Source organism: Tursiops truncatus, chromosome 8 (assembly GCF_011762595.2).
Source record: "Tursiops truncatus isolate mTurTru1 chromosome 8, mTurTru1.mat.Y, whole genome shotgun sequence".
In the NCBI taxonomy this organism is placed as follows: Eukaryota; Metazoa; Chordata; class Mammalia; order Artiodactyla; family Delphinidae; genus Tursiops; species Tursiops truncatus.
Window position 1 is genome coordinate 67,090,493 of NC_047041.1, and position 21,314 is coordinate 67,111,806.

At 40.9% G+C, this 21,314-nt stretch overlaps 1 protein-coding gene across 2 annotated transcripts in view; it reads right to left on the reverse strand.

The window, feature by feature from the left end:
* Positions 1-21,314, reverse strand: part of RRAS2 (RAS related 2) — a 71,038-nt gene that overhangs the window by 16,072 nt on the left and 33,652 nt on the right. The gene's annotated exons all lie outside the window — the stretch shown is intronic.

The following is a 21,314-nucleotide window of genomic DNA, read 5'->3' on the forward strand; positions in this document are numbered from 1 at the left end:
CTATTTCTTCTTCTGTTAGCAAAGCCACCCCACTGTTATCTTATGATATCATCACCAGAAGGAGGGCAGTTAAGGTAGCAGAGTAAGAAGGGAAGAGTCTTAGCGAACCACTGAATGTTTGTATATTACATTTCACAATCTTTTTTTAAAGGTTTTAAAAAGAATCTGAAAGACAACTTATTTCCCCCTTCATACAAAAGGGCACTAACTAGGACACTGACATCAGTTCTGAGTGTCTCCTTCTCTCTCTCTCTCTCTCTCTCTCTCTCTCTCTCTCTCTCTCTCTCACTTCCTCACAGCCTGTTTTGCCACTAGGCTCATTACAAAATCTGAGGGATGACTTGGAAGAAGGCAGCTTGATGCTAGGAACACGCACCAAAGGTGCTCAGTCACTCTTCAGGCAAGGGCTCCTGGAAGCCGGACCTGCTGGCTCCAGGAATACATCATTCTTAAGTGACAACCTCTGTCTGCATGGTGAGCTGTACAAACACCAGAAAGCTACTCAGAAGTAGGCACTCTGAACAGGACAGCTAAGAAACTCCTGGTCTGGCGGGGGGAGGGAGACTGATCTGCTCCCTACCATGACTCTACATATTTATTTTATTTGTGAATGACACTTTCTATTTTTTATTTATATTTTTGGATTAACTTCGATTACAGAATTCGGTATCCATAATCCTATTTCCCTTTTGATGGCTTCATTTAAATGCATGATTTATTAAACAACGTCTATTAAAAACAGAAACATTTACCAACAGGAGCAGCTTCGAGTAGAAAGCCATCTCCATCACCACCCCAGCCCCAGTTAAAAATACACAGATATCAAAACAATCCTGAACTGACTTTCCGGCACCCACACCTCTTCAAAAAGTAAATACAACTGGCAATAACAATATTCTTTGTATTCACTACTCTAAACAACACAAAACAGCAGTCTTTCACCAAGCAAGCTGGATAGAGCATGCTATTTATATCTTAAGATTAGTTTCCTGCAACATGTTTCTCCATAGTAATCTGACACTTCTTGCCATGCTTTCATCTTGTAAAACCTAAGTTTCATTGACTACCCCCAAGTTATGCCTAAACGTGCCAAAATGTCCCTCCCATTGTGTCTGAAAACACAACGGACAAATATTAAATATATATTTTCAAATGTCCAAGTCATGTATAATAGCTAGAACTCTTGCAATGTGATGGGTTTTTTTGCATTGTGATACCAAATTTAAAAAAATAACACGTACAGAGGATGGTTGGTTTGAGCAACTTTGAGGGCAGTTAAAATAAACTGTTTTTCCTTTCTGTGACTGTGGAAGTTTCATATTTTCTTTGGATGTCTTAGCTCTTGAAATACAATCTTAATGTTATAAGAATTTTGCCACTTCACTACCACTGGCATGCATTTATTCCACTCATTAATTTTTAAGACAAATTAATTGTTGGAATTTCTAGATATTTAGGTCTACGTTTCATCTTTGTTGTGTCCTATTTTCAAAATTTGTAGAGGCCTTGCTACATATAAAGAGCCATCCTCAGAGCATCATCCTCCCTCATGAAGATCCATCCTAAGGAACATTACTCTGAGGCCTGACTGTCACAGAATCAAAGATCCCTTTCCCTCTCAAAATTCTAATAAGGTACAGGTTATAATGTGCCTAAAAACAGCAATCATCGTGTGCAGGTAAGAAAGATAATCATTACCTCCTACCACAAAGACATAACATTTTTGTTACTTAAACCTGGGCCCCAGACATTTGAGGCAGCAGATCACCAACAAGAAATCAGTCTCTGACAATGGGCAGTCCTGGATTTAATTCTAACTCTGCTACCTTCTAGCTGTAGAACCTAAGGCAAGTTACTTTACCTCTTTAACCTTCAGCATCTGTAAAACAGGATAGTAACAAAACCCCATGGAACAGATAAAATGAAGTAATGAATATGAAGCACCAAGACATGCTGATGATTAATAAATGTTAGTCAGTGCATTGTTTTGGTCATGTAATTAAATGGTATGAACTAACATTTTTATTCAAGCAAAAAGATGTGCTAATACCACGAACAGCTGTTATAATTCCAACCCTAGTTATACCACAGACCAAACTTGGTATCCAAAATGTTGTGTATCAAGATAAAGCTCCCCATCTGGAGTTCTGGAAATATTTTTTGGGTTTGAGCAGTAATTACACAAGTATATACATATGTAAAAACCTCATCAAGCAGTACATTTAAGATGTGTGCACTTTTTTGTACATATACAAATTATACCTCTATAAAATGCATAAATGGTTCCCCACTGCTTATAGGATCCAGCCCTTTTTTTTTTTTTGCGGTACGCGGGCCTCTCACTGTGGTGGCCTCTCCCGTTGCGGAGCACAGGCTCCGGACGCGCAGGCTCAGCGGCCATGGCTCATGGGCCCAGCCGCTCCGCGGCATGTGGGATCTTCCCAGACCGGGACACGAACCCGCGTGCCCTGCCTCGGCAGGCGGACTCTCAACCACTGCGCCACCAGGGAAGCCCCAGCTCTTTCTTTACACAGTTCACAAAGCCCTCCAGTTTGATGTGTGTCGTTCACCATTCAAAGTGTTATTTTTCACTACCTGAAACCCTTCTGCTGATTGCTCTTGCTCTTGGTTTCATTCATTTGTTCAACAATTATTTATGGGGCATCACAGGGACAAGGTCCTTACTTTCACAGAACCCACTGCTTTTTACACATCTAGCAATTGTGCTGTGACTGGGGGCAAGGGGAATGGGGAGTATTAATTGCATTGGCCAAAGAACAGAAACAGCATGAAATGCGAGTAACATGCTTGTTCGGAAGGCAACAAAATTTAAGCAGTTAATACTGCAGTCACATATAGGAACTATGTGTACAATTCACTTATGAACACAGAGCCCCAGCAATGTGCCTGAAAACAGCCTCTCTCCTGAAACTGAAAATAGTTACCAACCACAGCCCAGAAAGGATATTTTGTAGCAGAAAGCAAGAAAAACAAAACAAAACACAGCACTGCATTGTGGAAGACAGTAGAGGCTCAGGCAAGGGTAGGAAAGCACAGTGGACTAGAGTTCAGTCCACTGAAAGGGGGAATGAGGGTCGGGGGTGGAGAAAGTAATGTGCTTTCTTGAAAACACAGGAAAAGATACATGGAGAAGAACCTCAGCCAGAAAGAAATGGAATGCCTCCTTTCAATGAGCGGGATGCCTTCCAGGTAGTAAGAAGGGCAAATGTGGACCTAAGTCTCTTTAAGGTTGTTAGGATTTATTGGAGAAAAGTTTAAGATTAGGGAAGTTTCCCATTCAGACAGGGAGACTTTTCCCTGATAAACTCTGGTCTGAGTAGGGTTGTCCAAAGCTCTCAGTAACAGAATAGTGATAGCTGGGAATGTTATTCCTGCATATATGCCACTAGGTTGCACAACAGGAGCTCCGCTTGGCTTAAGAGAATTCCCACTTCGTTCTCTTCCCATTCAAAGAAGTTGCCTTAAGGAAGCTAAGGAGGAGCCCAGGGAGGAGCTGAGGCAACTTCTGCATTTAGTGGGCAGGAGTGACAAGTCACTCTCTCCAGACACCGAGCTGCTGGTGAAAGTGTAGTTCCCAAGCACTGCCACAGAGCGGTGCGTGGTCTACACTTTGGGATGGGTAATTTACTGGAGATTCTGGGAAACTCAGTAAATCCAGCTCACTGGTTAAAGTCCACCACGCTTGCATACAAAAAGGACAGGAGATTAGACCTAAGGTGGCACTGGGGAGCTGTAAACAAATGACAGGGCATTTCTGAGCATAGCACGATTCTTAGGAGTCCTCTAAACACATAGGGTGCAAAAAGAAGAGGGGAAAGGGAGAGAGCAGAGGAAGGAAACTGGTTAAACAGTATGGGAAAACCTTGACAACTACTGAATCTGGGTAATGTGTATACGAGTGTATATTATACTATTCTCTCTACTTTTGCATATATTATTTAAAAGAATTTAAATCTGGTGGTAGCACATTAAATACTACAGGAAGGGTCAAATCAAGGGAAGAATATACTGGATCCTTTTTAGTCCTGAGCTTTCTCCTCACTCTACTCAAGACCAACTAACTCACCTAGAAACTTGAATTTTTTTTCTTGGCCAGACTATTTTGCAGCTCTCTTTATGCTTTATCTTTTCACTTTTATTGTCCATGCTTCCCCCAACCCGACTAGACTATAAGATCCATGAGGACAGAGATTTTTGTCAGAGGTAGAATGACTTGCCTAATGTTTAAAGAGCAAATCAGCGGCAGATCCAGCGCTAAAAGCAAAGTTTCCAGGCTTTTGGCCAATGTTCCTTCTGCTCTACTCACCCTGACTCTCGGAGTTAAAGCACACTCACACGCATCCTCCATTCCTGCTTCCATTGCTCCCATTTTAAAAAATGAAATATTCTCAATCACAATAACAGGAGTCATCATTTATAGAGCATTTGTTATGGGACAAACAGTTTATAACTGATACATATAAAATTTTCCCAATTAATTTTCACAATGGTCCTTTAGATATATATTTCCCTCTTAACAGATTTTTTTTTTTTAAATGAGGCACAGAATTAAGTTACCTCTTCCAGGTCACACAGCTAATAAGGAGGAGAACTACAATTTAAGTTCAGGTCTTATCCTCATGAATGTTTCAGAATTCCTGCTGTTTAATATAATTCATAAAATTTCAAATCTTTCATTCCTTTATTGGCCTATAAATAAGGAGTAAAAGTACCATGAAAAATAAGAAACAAGGAAAACTAAGACTAACAACTTCATGTTCCTTTCTTACCTTCCTTGAGATCCTGCTCACCTCTCCCTTTTCCCCCAAGCGACACACAGAACCCAGGTCATGAAACATTCTAGACACAAAATTCTGTGGTTCTCTGGCTCCCCTCCACTTTAAGTCAGTATTTTCCTATTATTACTTCTAGCCACAAAACCTGTATTGTTTTTTAAATTATGATAAAATAAACCCAAACAGGAGGTTTTAGGAGGGCTTGCTTTCTATTAATACATGCATTTATAAAGTCTTCACCAGAAGCAGCAGGATGAGAAGAAAACGGATGGGCTACGGAGTTTGAGAGAACTGAAATTCAAACACAGATGCCATTCTACTTCCTCTTAGTTTGATTAACATCTCTAAAGCCCATTTTCTCAACAGAAAAGAGTGAGAACAGGGCTAATTTAAGGAGGGCATGTTCCAGTGCCCACTTCAGATGTGGCACTGAAGGATAAGGGAAAAGGAAAGTCAGAAGGCAGAAAGCGGGCACAAGGAAGGGGGACGGTGAAGGGTTAGGGCTGCTCACAGAGCTGCCCCGAGGGACTGAACAGCTCAGATCACCAGTGATGCTGTGTGCACCACTCCTCTTCCTGCTCATCCCGGCCCATCCCACCACTGGATCTTGGCGTGCAGCCGCCAGGGAGGCAGCAGAGTGAAGTGGGAAGAGCCTGAGGTGTGAGTCACCGACCAGGATACAACTCTACCACCTTTACCAGATGTGGGAAACTGGAGCACCTCATTTAACCTGCCTGAACCTCAGTTTCCTTGTCTGTAAGATGGAAATAATACTAACCTTGCCGGATTGTTGTAAAAAGTAAAAATAATGTATGAGGAGTATTTTTACAGCACAGCCTATGATACACAGTAAGCCTTAAGTTATAGCTAATGAAGCCCAAACCACATCTTACTTTCTTTGCAAGGCCTCCAGTACTCCAACCAGAAAATGATCTCGGTATGCTCTAAATTCCTCTTACCCTTGTTTAGCAGAAACCAGCAAGTGAGTGAAATGGGGGAGGGCCAAGTGGAGCGCTGTGGGTCTGGTAGGCATGGCTCACTCTCAGCAAGCTGTTTGAGCCATGCCTGCCGTCAGTAACTCAGGCTGTTCCCTCCACTGCAGACCAGTGGGTAGTGTAGGGTCACAGTTTACTGGTGAGTGGAAATGAGCGGGAGGGACAAGAATCCATATTGATTAGAAGAGGAGAGGTCCAGCACTGGGAGACCGGACATAAAGGAAGTCAGAGTAGTTAAGCACTGGCTAAACCCAGGGTATACCTTCCTTTTTTCTTCACCAGGTTAGACTCATTTATTTATTTATTTATTTATTTATTTATTTGCAGTACACGGGCCTCTCACTGTTGTGGCCTCTCCCGTTGCGGAGCACAGGCTCCAATCGCACAGGCTCAGCGGCCATGGCTCACGGGCCCAGCCGCTCCGCGGCATGTGGGATCTTCCCGGACCGGGGCACGAACCCGCGTGCCCTGCCTCGGCAGGCGGACTCTCAACCACTGCGCCACCAGGGAAGCCCTAGACTCAATTTTTGTTTTTGCAAAAAGGTATTCATTTCTCAACAACTCTATTTTATCTTTTTTAATTGAAGTGTAGTTGATTTATAGTATTCTGTTAGTTTCAGGTGTACAGTAAAGTGATTCAGTTATATACATATATTTTTCAGATTATTTCCCATTATAGGTTATTACAAGATATTGAATATTGTTCCCTGTTTTATACAGTAAATCCTCGTTGCTTACCTATTTTATGTATAGTAGTTTGTTAATTACATACTCTGAGTTTATCCGCCCCCCACCTTTGGTAACCATAAGTTTGTTTTCTACATCTTTGAGTCTGTTTCTGTTTTGTATATAGATTCATTTGTATTGTTTTTTAGATTTTACATAAAAGTGATATCATATTAAAAAATAAATAAATCAATAAAATAAAATAAATTCCTCTTACCCTTAAGGTGATGATAGTCTGGATTTTCCCAACTTCAAATATTCTACCTTATCATTAAAAGTTGTGACTTTGGAAAATACGTATATCAAGCTTTATGTATACCATGTAATTGGTACTTAACAATTTCCTTTTATAATTGCTCATCTTTTCATGTATGTGCATATATGAAGATATAAATGAAACACTGAGCTAATAAACTCAACAGGTTATACACATAAAACATTCCTTCAAAGCCCTTCTGTGTGCAAGTTCTTCCTTGCGCCTGAATGAAATCTAAGGCAAATCTCCTAATTTTTTCCAATCATTCTTCAATTATAAATAGTTGTTCAATTACTTTTAACCCCAAGAACATTGTGATTTTAATAATTAAGATGTCTATACAGATGGCCAGTAGGCACATGAAAAGATGCTCAACGTCACTAATTATTAGAGAAATGCAAATCGAATCCACAATGAGGTACCACCTCACACAGGTCAGAATGGCCATCATTAAAAAGTCTATGAATAACAAATGCAAATAAACATAGAAACAAACCTAAATGTCCATCAACAGATGAATGGATAAAAAAGATGTGGTACATATATACAAAGGAATACTACTCAGCCATAAAAAAAGAATGAAATAATGCCATTTGCAGCAACATGGATGCAACTAGAGATTATCATACTAAGTGAAGTAAGAAAGAGAAAGACAAATACCATATGATATCAATTATATGTGTAAGCTAAAATATGGTACAAAGGAACCTATCTACAAATCAGAAACAGACTTGTAGACACAGGGATCAGACTTGTGGTTGCCAAGGGGGAGGGGGAGGGGGGTAAAGAGAGGGATGGACTGGGAGTTTGGGGTTGGTAGATGCAAACTATTACATTTAGAATGGATAAACAACAAGGTTCTAATGTATAGCACAGGGAACTATATTCAATATCCTGTGATAAGCCATAATGGAAAAGAATATAAAAACGTATGTATGTGTATAACTGAGTCACTTTGCTGTACAGCAGAGATTGGCACAGCATTGTAAATCAACTATACTTCTATTTTTAAAAACTGAAAAACAAGAAAAAACATAATAATTAAGATTTCTAGTACAGCATCTTAATTGCATTAGTCAATACTCATCTAAATTAAAGTTTCTTTCTCCCCTTTCTACACAGCTGAGACGTCTGCGATAGGACAGGGGTGGGGGGATAGTTAAGACCAGTCATCTTCTCAGTTTCCCCATCTTATTATGCATCTTTTCTACCCTCAGCAAGGCTGCCTCTGCTCTGGCTCCTTAAGGGCTGGAGCTGAAGGAATGGGGAGAAGTAAGGGTGGTTGAAAAGACCACTCCAATGAAATCTGATGTCCATGCTAACTTTCTCATGAGGGCCTACAGGCTTCCTGGAAGAGTACACCAGTGAGACCCTCCACGTGCAATTCGCAGGACATGAGTGAGTCCTGGCCATTTACACTTCCAACTCTCAATCCTTGGGGTTCCCATGGGCACCTCCTGATTCACAGCCTCTTCTAGGTAACCATGCACAGTGTCTCTTTTTAGAAGGCTTTTTAAGCTGGTTCCATCCAGAAACTCAGGGAAACCTACTGTCTTTCAAAGTGCATATTGCTAACTAAAGAGCCCTCTTCCTTTCTCTCTGCTATCAATCCACAGATTCACATACTAATCCTTATGCTCTCCAAACACCTGGGGATACATGTCAAGTTCTTAGAATGATTCTATTAGAGCTTCCCCCATCATTAGGCTTCAATGAAGGGGGCTTAAGAGAAGCATCCTCTCCTCTCTGCAGAGTGTGGAGGCGGGAAAGGATAAAGAACACACAGCCTACTGACAGCTCTCTCCAAAAACATCCTTGTCTCAGAACCCTTAACTCTCCACACTTTCACTTCCTGGAGATAAAGTATGGGCTAAATGTGCAATAGCAACTTACGGCCACCTTCTATGCAAGTCCTTGAAATATGAGAGTCACTTGGCAACTACTGCTTTATTCCCAGCCTTTGGGGCTTCAAGAGAAACTAAAATAGGTTAGAGTTCCAGTTAAAATCCTGTTATATATGTCCAACTAGATTTGATGAATCCAAGGTCTACCTCACGCCTTTCAGAATTTCTTTGGCATTAAGCAAGGTACTCTGCACAAACATACTTGGAGCCTCAAAATATTTTCTGTTGGAAAACCCAGTAATTAGGAAGATCATAATGAGGAGTTAGGAATTAATTTCCCAGAGCACTATAAGGACCTGGGTAGCTATCAGTAGCCTCTGTTTGCTAAAACAGGAGCAGTGCAAATTCCTCTGGTAACACTAGAGAAGACTACAGCAACTTCAGGCAGCTGTGAGCCAGAGTCGGGCGCTTCCTGGTGTCACTTTTTAAGAGCAGCTGTCAAGTCACAGAGAACCTTTGTTCCCTGCAACACCCTCCCTTACTTTCCTGTCAAATGTTTCCAATATGCTTGATATTCCTTCACTCAAGTACATATTTTTTTCCTGATTGAAATGAGTATTTCATTTAATCTAACATGTATAATTACAGAGATCTCCATAATTTATCCTCCAGAACTCAAATGCAGAATAATAAAAGCTACCCTAAACCCTGTAATCTTTTAGCTTCTTTTTAACAAAACTTAGGCCTTCAATGTTGCTGTCTCAGACTGTCTAAAGCCACCATGTGCCTTTCATGTGACTTCTGTGCAATCTCAGCAATAATATACATACCTCAAGCAAAGTAACTGCTTGCAAATCAATGGGTCCAGTATGCACTAAGAAAAGTACAGTAGGAAGTCAACTTACAAACTGGTTCTATTACAAAAGTTTGTTTCTAAAGTCAGTTATTTGGTGCTCATTTTCCCAGGGAAAAACTGTTCTAATCTGTGTTTAGGTCCATAGGCCAGACCACAAAAACTAACGTTGAAATTTGGTCCTGAGCCAGTATTAACCCTGAGTCTAACCTCTGAAGCAGAGTCGTCTGGCCCAAGAAGAAATGGGAAGAGTTTTGGTTCCTTTCCCAGAGTACAGAGCCAGCTGAAGCCACACTTATAAGGAGGAAAAGCTTGTCTTGGGGCACCCCTTGTACACCCAGACTCCTCATTCTGCCCCAACTCCCCACTACTACACTCTTACCCTAGCTTTAGCCTCCTCCTGAACACATTCTAGGCACGAAACCACTTACCTCTCTCCCCACTGTTCCTTCTACTCTCAAAGTAAAACTAGCAATTCCCTCAGGAAAGCTAGCTCTCACCCAGAGGCGCTAGATAGACAACTATCAGTCCAAATTAGAGCACACTGCAGTATGAGACAGCTCACCCCAACCCTGCTAATGCTTGCTCTTTTTCAAAAGCAAAATTCTAAACCAAAATGAATCTTCAGTAACATTTTTACCTCCGGTTCAAAAAGAAAAAGAAAAGCTTCAGACTCTGTGAAGGGAAAATTATTCCGGGGGGTAAACCGCCATTTCATGATGCCAGCTCCCTGTATTCTTCACAGCTTTCATCCTTCCAAACCCACAGGCTTTAAAAGGGGAGAAGAAAAGAGAAAGGTTGTCCTCTTTCCACTTTCCCTGCCCTCCACACCCTACAACGTGTAAAGCTAACGTATAGGGTAGACAAGATCATCCAACATTTTCCATTCACAATGCCAGTGAGTGATTTTGAAAACTGTCAGCAAGAGGAAAAGGGCTACCACAGCTACAGCCACGATTCATATATATAAACCATTTGCATGTAAGTCAAGCTTGACTCAGGAGCTACCTGACGTAACTGGACAGTCATCCTTTAGTGTTGGCATCATATTTACAAACCATTGAGCAACAATAAGCCAGTGGCCTCTATCATGTAACATGATAAAGTTTATTTCACTTCCTTGAACTTAATAGTTGTTTGCTCTCATCCTCCAATTACTGTAGTCTTATACAGATAACATATAAAGCCTACAGGAAGTTTTAAGGATAAGAATTAACAATTTTTTAAAAGCACAACGATAACTGGCACAGAAAGAGTCACAGATAAACAAAGAGGGCCATATAAGCCTGTGTATCATATGTACCTCACACCATCCCCATGGGAAATCTGAGTAAATCTCAGACATTCCCTTTTTCACACCAAGGCACAAGTCTTGTGTCTTTCAGTTCTTGCCTTGACTGAACCTTGCACTCCTAGGGAGTTTCCACACCCACCCCATCTTTTTCATCCCCATAGCTATTACCTTAGTTAAGTTAGCCTTTCTTACCTCTACCTCATGCGCACCACAGCTGCCTAAACAACGTTATGCTGCCCTCAGTGGGACACTTTAGATGAACGAGGCTGCGCCTAACCTCTAGGGGCACAAAACTGTCCAGGCTTAACCTGGGTCCCATCTCTGCATCCTTCCTCTTCATATCAGGGTCCTCCCCACACTGGAGTCCCTTAGGTCCTCTCTGCAGGCTCAGCCCCACCACACAGACCTCAGGACCAGCTTTACGCAAGAAACATTTTCAACTGTTACAAGATCCACATTCAGAGTCTCAGCATTGTTAGCTCTGTTACTCGTCTGGCCTTGGCACGATACTACAATGCTGATAACTGCTTCTATTTTGCTCCCAAACCCCAATCTCACCATTTCTCCTCCCTTTTAATAGACTTTCCCAATCAACATGTGTTCCAGCTCTTATAATTGGGTTTCTTCTACTCTGAACTCTTTTCTTATACTGATAATCTGCTAAGTAACTCAGGCCCTTCCTAGAACCAGGGCCTCATTTTTGTTTGTTTGTTTGCCTTTAAGAGTGTTATTGGGATATAATTCACATACCATAAAATTCACCCATTTAAGGTAGACTATTCAATAGTTTTTATTAACTTACAAGGTTATGCAGCCATCACTATCTAATTCCAGAACACTTTCACCGCCCCAAAAAGGAATCCTATACCCACTAGCAGTAATTTCCCATTTCCCCCATCCCCTCCCATTCCTATGGCCACTAAACGACTAATCTACTTTCTGTCTCTATAGGCTTGCCTGTTAGGGACATTTTATATAAATGGAATCATACAATATATGTGACCTTTTGTCTCTGGCTTTTTCCACTTAGCATAATGTTTTCAATATTCATCCATGTTGTAGCATGTAGCAGTACTTCATTTCTCATTCCTTTTTATGATATGCCATCATATGGATATACCATACTATATTTATCCATTCATCAGGTAATGGACATTCGGGTTGTTTCCACATTTTGGCTACTATGAACAATGCTGCCATGACCATTCATGTACAATCTTTTGTGTGAACATTTGTTTTTCTTGGGTCTATAACTAACTAGTAGTGGAATGGCTGGATCATATGGTAACTCTATGTTTAACTTTTTGAGGAACTGCCAAACTGTTTCCCAAAGTGGCTGTTCGATTTTACATTCCCATCAGCAGTGTTCAAGGGCTCTCACTTCTCAATATCCTCACCAACACTTGTTACTGAACATCTGTCTTTTTGATTCTAGCCATCCTAGTATAAAGCAGTTATTTCTTTGCAGTTTTGACTGGCATTTCCCTAATAGAATGTTGGGCATCTTTTACACATGCTTATTTGTCATTTGTATGTCCTCTTTGGAGAAATGTCTATTCAAATCTTAGCCCACTTTTAAAGTGGGTTGTCATTTTATTGTTGAGTGTAAGAGTTCTTAATATATTCTTCATACAAATCCTTTATCATACGTACAACTTGCAAATATTTTCTCCAACAGTCCCATTATTTTATAAAGTCTTCCTGCCAAAAATTAATACACAGTTCCTAAATCTCAACCATGAGCCAAAGTCCTGTTACCCACCAACAAATTGCCGTAATTCCAACTTCCATACACCCACATTTCTGGGTAATATCTGCTCCTGTGTTCCATCAGTCATTTGTACTATCCTCCCACTGTGTAGTGGATCTGCTGTGATGTTTGCCTAGAACAAAATTTCCATTGCCATACCCACCTCCCTAACACCCATCCACACCTACCCCAACCCTGAACTTTCCCCATCACACTGAACTTCCTCTGCCTATGAAATGCCCTAGCAAAGTTCCCTTGTGCAAGTATTTGGAGTTGCCCTACTTCATCAAATCTAAGATGCCATCAATCTGAAGACCATCATCATCTTATATGCCAAAACAACTACGGCACATCTTTGATTATGAAGCAGCTTAATGTCAGAGACACTAAAATGTAGAGGAGAAAAAATGTGAGTTAGAATCAATGAAAGACGGTAGTTCTAGACAACAACTTTATAAGGCTGATGTTATTATTCCCGTTTTGCAGATAAGATCATTTAGACTCAGCAGTTAAGTGACCTGCCAAACGTCACAAGGTCAGTAGGCTGGTGGAAGTGAGATCCAAATCCAGGTCTGGCTCCAAAGCAATACTGCTTCCATTACATTTTCTTTAACCCACCATATTAACATCAAAGCATCAGCATACATCAGTTTAAAAAAGAAATCCTATTACTCTTAAGTTATTTTTTTAACTGTAAACTGCTACTGCCAAATAGGAAAGACAGTTAAAAACAGCTTTATTCAAAATGAAAACACTCCATTTCTACATTAAGAATAAAGGTCTAGGGCTTCCCTGGTGGCGCAGTGGTTGAGAATCTGCCTGCCAAAGCAGGGGACACGGGTTCGAGCCCTGGTCCGGGAAGATCCCACATGCCGCGGAGCAACTGGGCCCGTGAGCCACAATACTGAGCCTGCACGTCTGGAGCCTGTGCTCCGCAACAAGAGAGGCCGCGATAGTGAGAGGCCCGCGCACCGCGATGAAGAGTGGCCCCCGCTTGCCACAACTAGAGAAGGCCCTTGCACAGAAACAAAGACCCAATACAGCCAAAAATAAATATACATTAAAAAAAAAAAAAGAAGAAGAAAGGTCTAGGGACTTCCCTGGTGGCGCAGTGGTTAAGAATCTGCCTGCCAATGCAGGGGACACGGGTTTGAGCCCTGGTCCGGGAAGATCCCACATGCCACGGAGCAACTAAGCCTGTGCGCCACAACTACTGAGCCCATGTGCCATAATTACTGAAGCCCACGTGCCTAGAGCCCATGCTCCACAACAAGAGAAGCCACTGCAATGAGAAGCCTGCACATCGCAACGAAGAGCAGCCCCCACTCGCCACAACCAGAGAAAGCCCGCGCGCAGCAACAAAGACCCAACGCAGCCATAAATAAATAAATAAATTTATTATTAAAAAAAAAGAATAAAGGTCTAATGGGACTTCCCTGGCGGTCCAGTGGTTAAGACTCTGCACTTCCTTCCACTGCAGGGGGCACAGGTTCGATCCCTGGTAGGGGAACTAAGATCCCACATGCCTAGCAGCGCGGCCATAAATAAATAAAGGCAAGCCACAGATTGAAAGAATATATTTTAAAAAATAAATAAAGGTCTAAGTATGGCAATATAAAAAAATAAATACAAAAACATATACTCTTTGATCTAGCAATTTTACCTCTAGAAATTTATTCTATTGATACACCTGTGCATGAAAGAAATGACCTGTGCAAGGTCATTCATTACTGAACTGTTCTTAATTTTAAAAAACTGGAAGGGGCTTCCCTGGTAGCGCAGTGGTTGAGAGTCCGCCTGCCAAGGCAGGGGACACGGGTTCGTGCCCTGGTCCAGGAAGATCCCACATGCCGCGGAGCGGCTAGGACCGTGAGCCATGGTCACTGAGCCTGCGCGTCCAGAGCCTGTGCTCCGCAACGGGAGAGGCCACAACAGTGAGAGGCCCGTGTACCGCAAAAAACATAAATAAATAAAAAATTAAAAAATAAATAAAAAACTGGAAGGACTTAAAATGTTCTTCAATAATTGACTGGTTAAATTATGAAACATTCATTCAATATGAATGCAGCCAATAAAAAAAATTAAGAAGAAGAATGACTTCACGTGCAGCCAATAAAGAAGTAGAAGAATGACTTCACATGCTAATATGGAATAGTCCACATGATACGTCATTAAATATACACACACAGTTTAAATATTTGCTTTGTATACATAAAATATCTCTGGAAAGATACACAAGAAACTTATTTAACTTCGATTACCTGTGGAAAGAACTGGGTTGCTGGGAGACATGAGTGGGAGGGAAAATTAATTTGCAGGTTTTGAAATCTGAAACATGTGAATAAAAGAAGGAACTAAGGGAAAAGACCCAGACAGATTAAATATAAGCCCTTTAGTAATGAAAGCAGAGCACAGGAGTGTGAGGAAACCTAGATTCTAGTCCCAGTTCGACACCTAGATGAGTGTTCCTGGATGAGTCAACCTCTTTCTTGGCTTTTAGCTGTAAATGAGCAATTTCCTCTTCATGATCTTTCAAAAGATTCTTTCCAGCTCTCTAATTTTATTATGACATATTTAGCTCCCACAGTGTGTCAAATATAATTTGTAGGTGCTATTGAAAATGTCTTTGTTTTAAGTTTGTCACATAATAGAATATCAGATCTTGAGTCAGGATGGTTTGCTTAAAGCCCTAGCTCCTGCTACTTTGTAGCTGTAGGATTTGTAGCAAATCACATCACTGACACCAAGTTCTACTACCCGTAAAGCTGAGATGATACCTATGTGATCTGGGGAAGGTTATTTAATCTCCTAAATCTCAATTTCCTGACTTGTAACATGGCCATAATGATTCTTATTTGAAAGAGCTACTGTGCAGGTGAAACAACACTGTAAAGTACCCAGTACCCTGCTTAGCTCAAAATGGGCATTTGAAAATTGGTTCTCTTCCTCTCCAGACTTAGAAACAAAAGGCTGCCCTGCAAGCAGGGAGCTGACCAACTCACTCTGGCTGTAACTTTTGCTCCCCAGAGCCTGGGTTGTTACTTCCTTTTTCACTTCCTTTCCCCTCTATCCACTGCTACCTACAAATATCCTATACCCCATTTTCATTTCTCATCTCTTCTAGATCAGAAAAGGGGCCTATAGAAGAAAAACCAGAAGTAAAGGAGGGTGATGACTTTCCCAGCCCACATCCTACTAAACTTTTAAAACTTCCACATGAATCTTCCTTAGGTTCACTCACTAACGCACTCCGTCTACAGATGCTAATGGAGTACCTACAATGTGTCAGGAGCTAAGGATGGAATCCCCGCTCTCACAGACCCTGCAGTTTTTTGGCGGTTGACCATCAACAAATCAGCAAACATAATGTATCAGAGATGATGAAAACTCTGAATAAAAACCAAGGGAGCTGACAGCAGCAGGATCTAGAGGGGAGGATGTGATAATGCAAAAGATGGCCAAGAAGGCGTCAGAGACAGTGTGACATCTGAGAGAATCTTGCATCAGTTGAGGGAGTGAGCCATGCTGCTACCTGGGGGCAGACCATGCCAGGCAGAGAGGACACGAAGTTAAAGGCAGTGAGGTGAGAGGATGTGTAACACGTCAGAGGACCAGCAAGGAGGTCAGCATGACTACAACACAACAAGCAAACAAGTTCAGAAAGTTCACAGGGAGGCGGGCAGAACCTTGAAAGTCTTGGTAAGGATTTTGGATTTTATTCTAAATGAAATGAAAACTACTAGAGAGTTTGATGCTCTAATCTCATCCTCTATTGGCTGTTGCTTTCCTTCCCAGTCTTACTATACATAATGGACAGAACGGTTATGATACTTTGTTTCAAAGAGATTAAGCCAAGATCCGTCCCACAGAGGGTCAATTATGCCTGAAAATTATTTCAATAGTATATTTTAAAATGTGCTAAATTGTTTTATAGGAACATACTATAAATGGAGGAAAGCAACATCGTAAGCTACCACAGATACACATGCAGATACGCATACACACAAACAAGATGTTCGGGCAGGTTTGTTTGTTATCGTGAAAAACTACTGATAACTTAAATATCCATAATAGGGAACAGTTAAATGAATTACAGTCTGTACATTATAGAATAGTATAGTGAACAGCCATTAAAGGGAATGAGGTAAGTCTCTATGTATGAATTTCAAGAGCGTCCATGAGGGACTTCCTGGTGGTTCAGTGGATAAGACTCCGCGCTCCCAATGCAGGGGGCCCAGGTTTGATCCAGGGAACTAGATCCCACATGCATGCCGCAACTAAGAGTTCCCATGCCACAACTAAGGAGCCCAAGTGCTGCAACTAAGGAGCTGGTGAGCCACAACTAAGGAACCCACCTGCCGTAGCTAATACCCAGCACAACCAAAGAAATAAATATTTTTAAAAAGGTGGGTGTGGTGGTGGGATGAATTGGGAGATTGCGATTGACATATATACATTAATAAGTATAAAACTGATAACTAATAAGAACCTGATGTATAAAAAATAAAATTTAGGGACTTCCCTGGTGGCACAGTGGTTAAGAATCCACCTGCCAATGCAGGGGACATGGGTTTGAACCCTGGTCCAGGAAGATCCCACATGCCATGGAGCACCTAAACCTGAGGGTCACAGCTACTGAGCCTGCGCTCTAGAGCCCATGAGCCACAACTACTGAAGCCCACGCGCCTAGAGTCCATGTTCCACAACAAGAGAAGCCACCACAATGAGAAGCCCAAGCACCACAACGAAGAGTAGCCCCCGCTCACGGCAACTAGAGAAAGCCTGCTCACAGCAACGAAGACCCTACGCAGCCAAAAATAAATAAAAATTTAAAAAATAAACTAAATAAATAAATAATTGTTTTTTAAGTGTCCATGATACATTAAGTTCACTTATTCAACAAGTATTTTGCCACTTTGAAACTGGAACATAGTCCTGAATGAGAATAAAACTTGACATGGTTCTGGCACTTGCAGAACTTACTTTTTAGTGGAGGAGACAATACATAAGCAAGCAGAATGAAGGTGACAATTTTTGAAATAAGTGCTACCAAAAAACCAGACTCTTCTGGATAGAGAATGGGGGCAGGGGCTTTTAGAAATTACACTGTCAAATATTATAGCTATGGGTTTATAGCACAACTAAACTTTAAAAAACTACCTGAAAGAGCCTATATTGCTGTTGTTTCATCCTAAAAACAATAAGGACTTAATTCCTCATGACCTTCATATCTCAAAATGGGAGAGAAGAAGGAGAGAATGCTCTCACCAGAGTGTCTCTCCAAACAAACCACATGCCAGGAGGCTGGGCCAGCACTTCTCAGAAAGTGGCTCTGTCTCTTCACACCAAGAACCACCTTGCTTACTTCTGATTATCTAATCCCATTTATCCACCCAGCAATTCTCAGTAGTTTCTGTAAAGTCCCTCCTTGTGGCACACAAATTTAAATCAGGCTAGATCACTGGATAAATTTAAACTCTTTTAAGTGGAGACAGACATGATTCATATCAAAAGGAACCATATAAACATTCATCTTACAAAAATACCCAACTAGGAAGGTTTAAAAAGCCAAGAGCTAAATGGCCTATGCTCACAGAATTCAAGACTTTGCTCACACCATTTAAAGTCACAAATTATAACTTGTCTGTATGTGTACAGCCTAATTTCACAGTGAAAGAATGCCACATCAATTGCAAACCACATGAAGAGAAAGTAAACATGCAACTAAATTCTGAATCACATTTATATACATATAAGTCAGATTCTATAACTATTATTCCATTTAGTAAAAGTACAGTGCTTATTAGCAAATTTAGTGCTTCATAGTGCTTATTAGCAAATTCAGGAAGGGGTTTACTCACTGTAGTGGGTTAAATTGTGGCACCCAAAAGGATATGTTTAACTCCTAACCCCTGGTACCTGTGAACATGACCTTATTTGGAAATAGGTCTTTGCAGCTGCAATTAAGTTAAGGATCTCCAGATGAGATCATCCAGGACTTAAATGCAATGGCTGTGTCTTTATAAGAGAAAAGAGTGGAAGATTTGAGACACAGAAGGGAAGACCCAGAAGGGAAGACCACGTGAAGGTGGAGACAGAGATTAGAGTGATGCGTCCACAAGCCAAGAGCAGCCAAGAGTAGCCAACAATCACCAGAAGCTGGGAGAGAGGATGGAAGAGATTCTTCCTCAGAGCCTCGAGGGAACCAACCCTGTTAGACAATTTGATTTGGGGATTTTGTCCTCCAGAACTGTGAGAGAATAAATTTCTGTTATTTAAAACTATGAACTTTGTGGTAATTTGTTATAGCAGACCTAGGAAAGAAATACACTGACCTATAAAATCTGACCTCCCCAATCTTCCTAATTATTTTCTGTATGTAGCTTATAAACCCAAGAGGGTTGGATGACAAAAGAGAATTTTTTTCTACTCACAAGCTATTGGAACTCAAATATTGAGCCGTCTTCACAGTACTGGCACTACAACTTACTACAAAGATACATACAAAGATATATACACAGACACATGTAATAACTATTTTTCATTCTCTAAACTTGAGAGACTCAGTTATTTAACAAAAACACAAAAAGTGAATGAAGGTAAATGGAGTTAAGTTAAATAGTTCCAAATTTCTAGTAGTTTTGGGAAAGCAGTCAAAATAATACTTTCTTTTAAAATATAATAAACCAATGGGACTTCCCTGGTGGCACAGTGGTTAAGAATCCGCTTGCCAATGCAGGGGACACAGGTTGGATCCCTGGTCCGGGAGGATCTCACATGCCGCAGAGCAACTAAGCCCATGCACCACAACTACCGAGCCCACGTGCCACAACTACTAAAACCCGTGCGCCCAGAGCCCAAGCTCCGCAACGAGAAGTCACCGCAGTGAGAAGCCCACACACCACAACGAAGAGTAGCCCCACTCGCCGCAACCAGAGAAAGCCTGCATGCAGCAACAAAGACCCAACTCAGCCAAAAATAAATATAAATAAATTTATTTTTAAAAATATAAGCCAAGATTTAACAGTTAAGTTTTTCCTTATTATAAAATAATACATCCTCATTGTAGAAAATTTGGAAAAGTATATGAAAAAGAATTTTAAGTTCCTCTTTAAAATCAAAGCCTGTCTTCACGATTTCTCAACTTAAAATGTGAAACCAGACATGTATTTTCTACCCTGCAAGTTGAATAACCCTTTCTTAAATTGCTCGAATAAGGCCCATCATTAAAGGCCTTTGTTTACAATCAAGTTTGTATGGCAGTTACACAACTATGAAATTGAGAGTCTACAATGGAAATTCTGATCTAATTTTAACATAAGTCTTATAATTGAAACACACAAATGGGAACTACAAGGAGAGCTTTATTGTCATGGGGGTTTCCGACAAGGTGCTTTCCCTTGATCATTTTGGGTCCTGAACTGTTCTGGTCTCTAATCATAATTTACATATCAACTAAGCCCTCAATTTTAGAAATAATATTTTCATGTGCAGAAAAGCAATAGATGAAGATCAAAATATCAACAAATTTTATTCAAGAGTTTCTGACTAATGATCTCCCGTATTTCCCTTTCATATTATTTTCTCAAAAGTATCAAAGAGACAACACAAAAAGCAGGTAAAGAGGAACACCTAACAGCTGCCATGCGATAGCAAAGGCTGAAACACTGAGAATGAAAATAAGCTTGAAACTTTTTGCCAAACCAAATCTCTGAATGCAGGCACATTCCTTAATGTTTTATTTAAACAGTGATGTTTTTCTTAAAAACAAAAATTTCACTAACTCCAGGAACGTTTTTAAACTGTTGTGCCATTAAAATACGTTTATTCAATATCACACAGCATCCCCACACCCTAAGTGTGGGCTGCACATAATGATTTCCCTCCAAAGAATACGGAAAAAAAGCAAGAGGAGACGAGTAACTTTACAGTGGAGAAACCAAACAAATGCTACCTCAGCCAGATGATCAAGGTCAACGTCAACAGTCATAAACCGAGCTGATGGTATGTACGCTTGATGCGATGCGACGTGATGAAAATGGCACTTTACCTCTGTGGTCTTCCTCCCCAAAACCCATAACCCTAGTCTAGTTATGAGGAAAACACCAGACAAATTCCAATAGAGGGGCATTCTACAAAACACTTGACAAGTACTCCTCAAAATGGTCAGGGTCGGGCTTCCCTGGTGGCGCAGTGGTTGAGAGTCCGCCTGCTGATGCAGGTGCCCCGGTCCGGGAAGATCCCACATGCCGCGGAGCAGCTGGGACCGTGAGCCATGGCCGCTGAGCCTGCACGTCTGGAGCCTGTGCTCCGCAGTGGGAGAGGCCACAACAGTGAGAGGCCCGCGTACCGCAAAAAAAAAAAAAAAAAAAAAAAAAAAAAACAATGGTCAGGGTCACCAAAAAACAAACAAGGTCAGTTAAGAGGAGCCTAATGAAACACAACAACTAAATGTAACGTGGTGTCTTGGTGGGATCCTGGAACAGAAAAGGGATATCAGATAAAAACTATGGAAACCTGAATGAAGTATGGACTCTAGTTAATAAAAATGTATCAATGTTGGTTCAATAATTACAACAAATGTTCCATATAAGATGTTAACAATGGGGGACCGGGGGACCGCCAGTATATGGAAACTTTCTGTTTTATCTTTTCAATTTTTCTGTAAATCTAAAACTCTTCTTAAAAAAATAAAGCCTAATTTTAAAATTTTACATGGCAGTCTTTTCCAGAAAAAATACTAATAAAGGTCCTAGATCAGATTTTTCTAATCCCTCACACATAAAAGCTTAACCTAAGG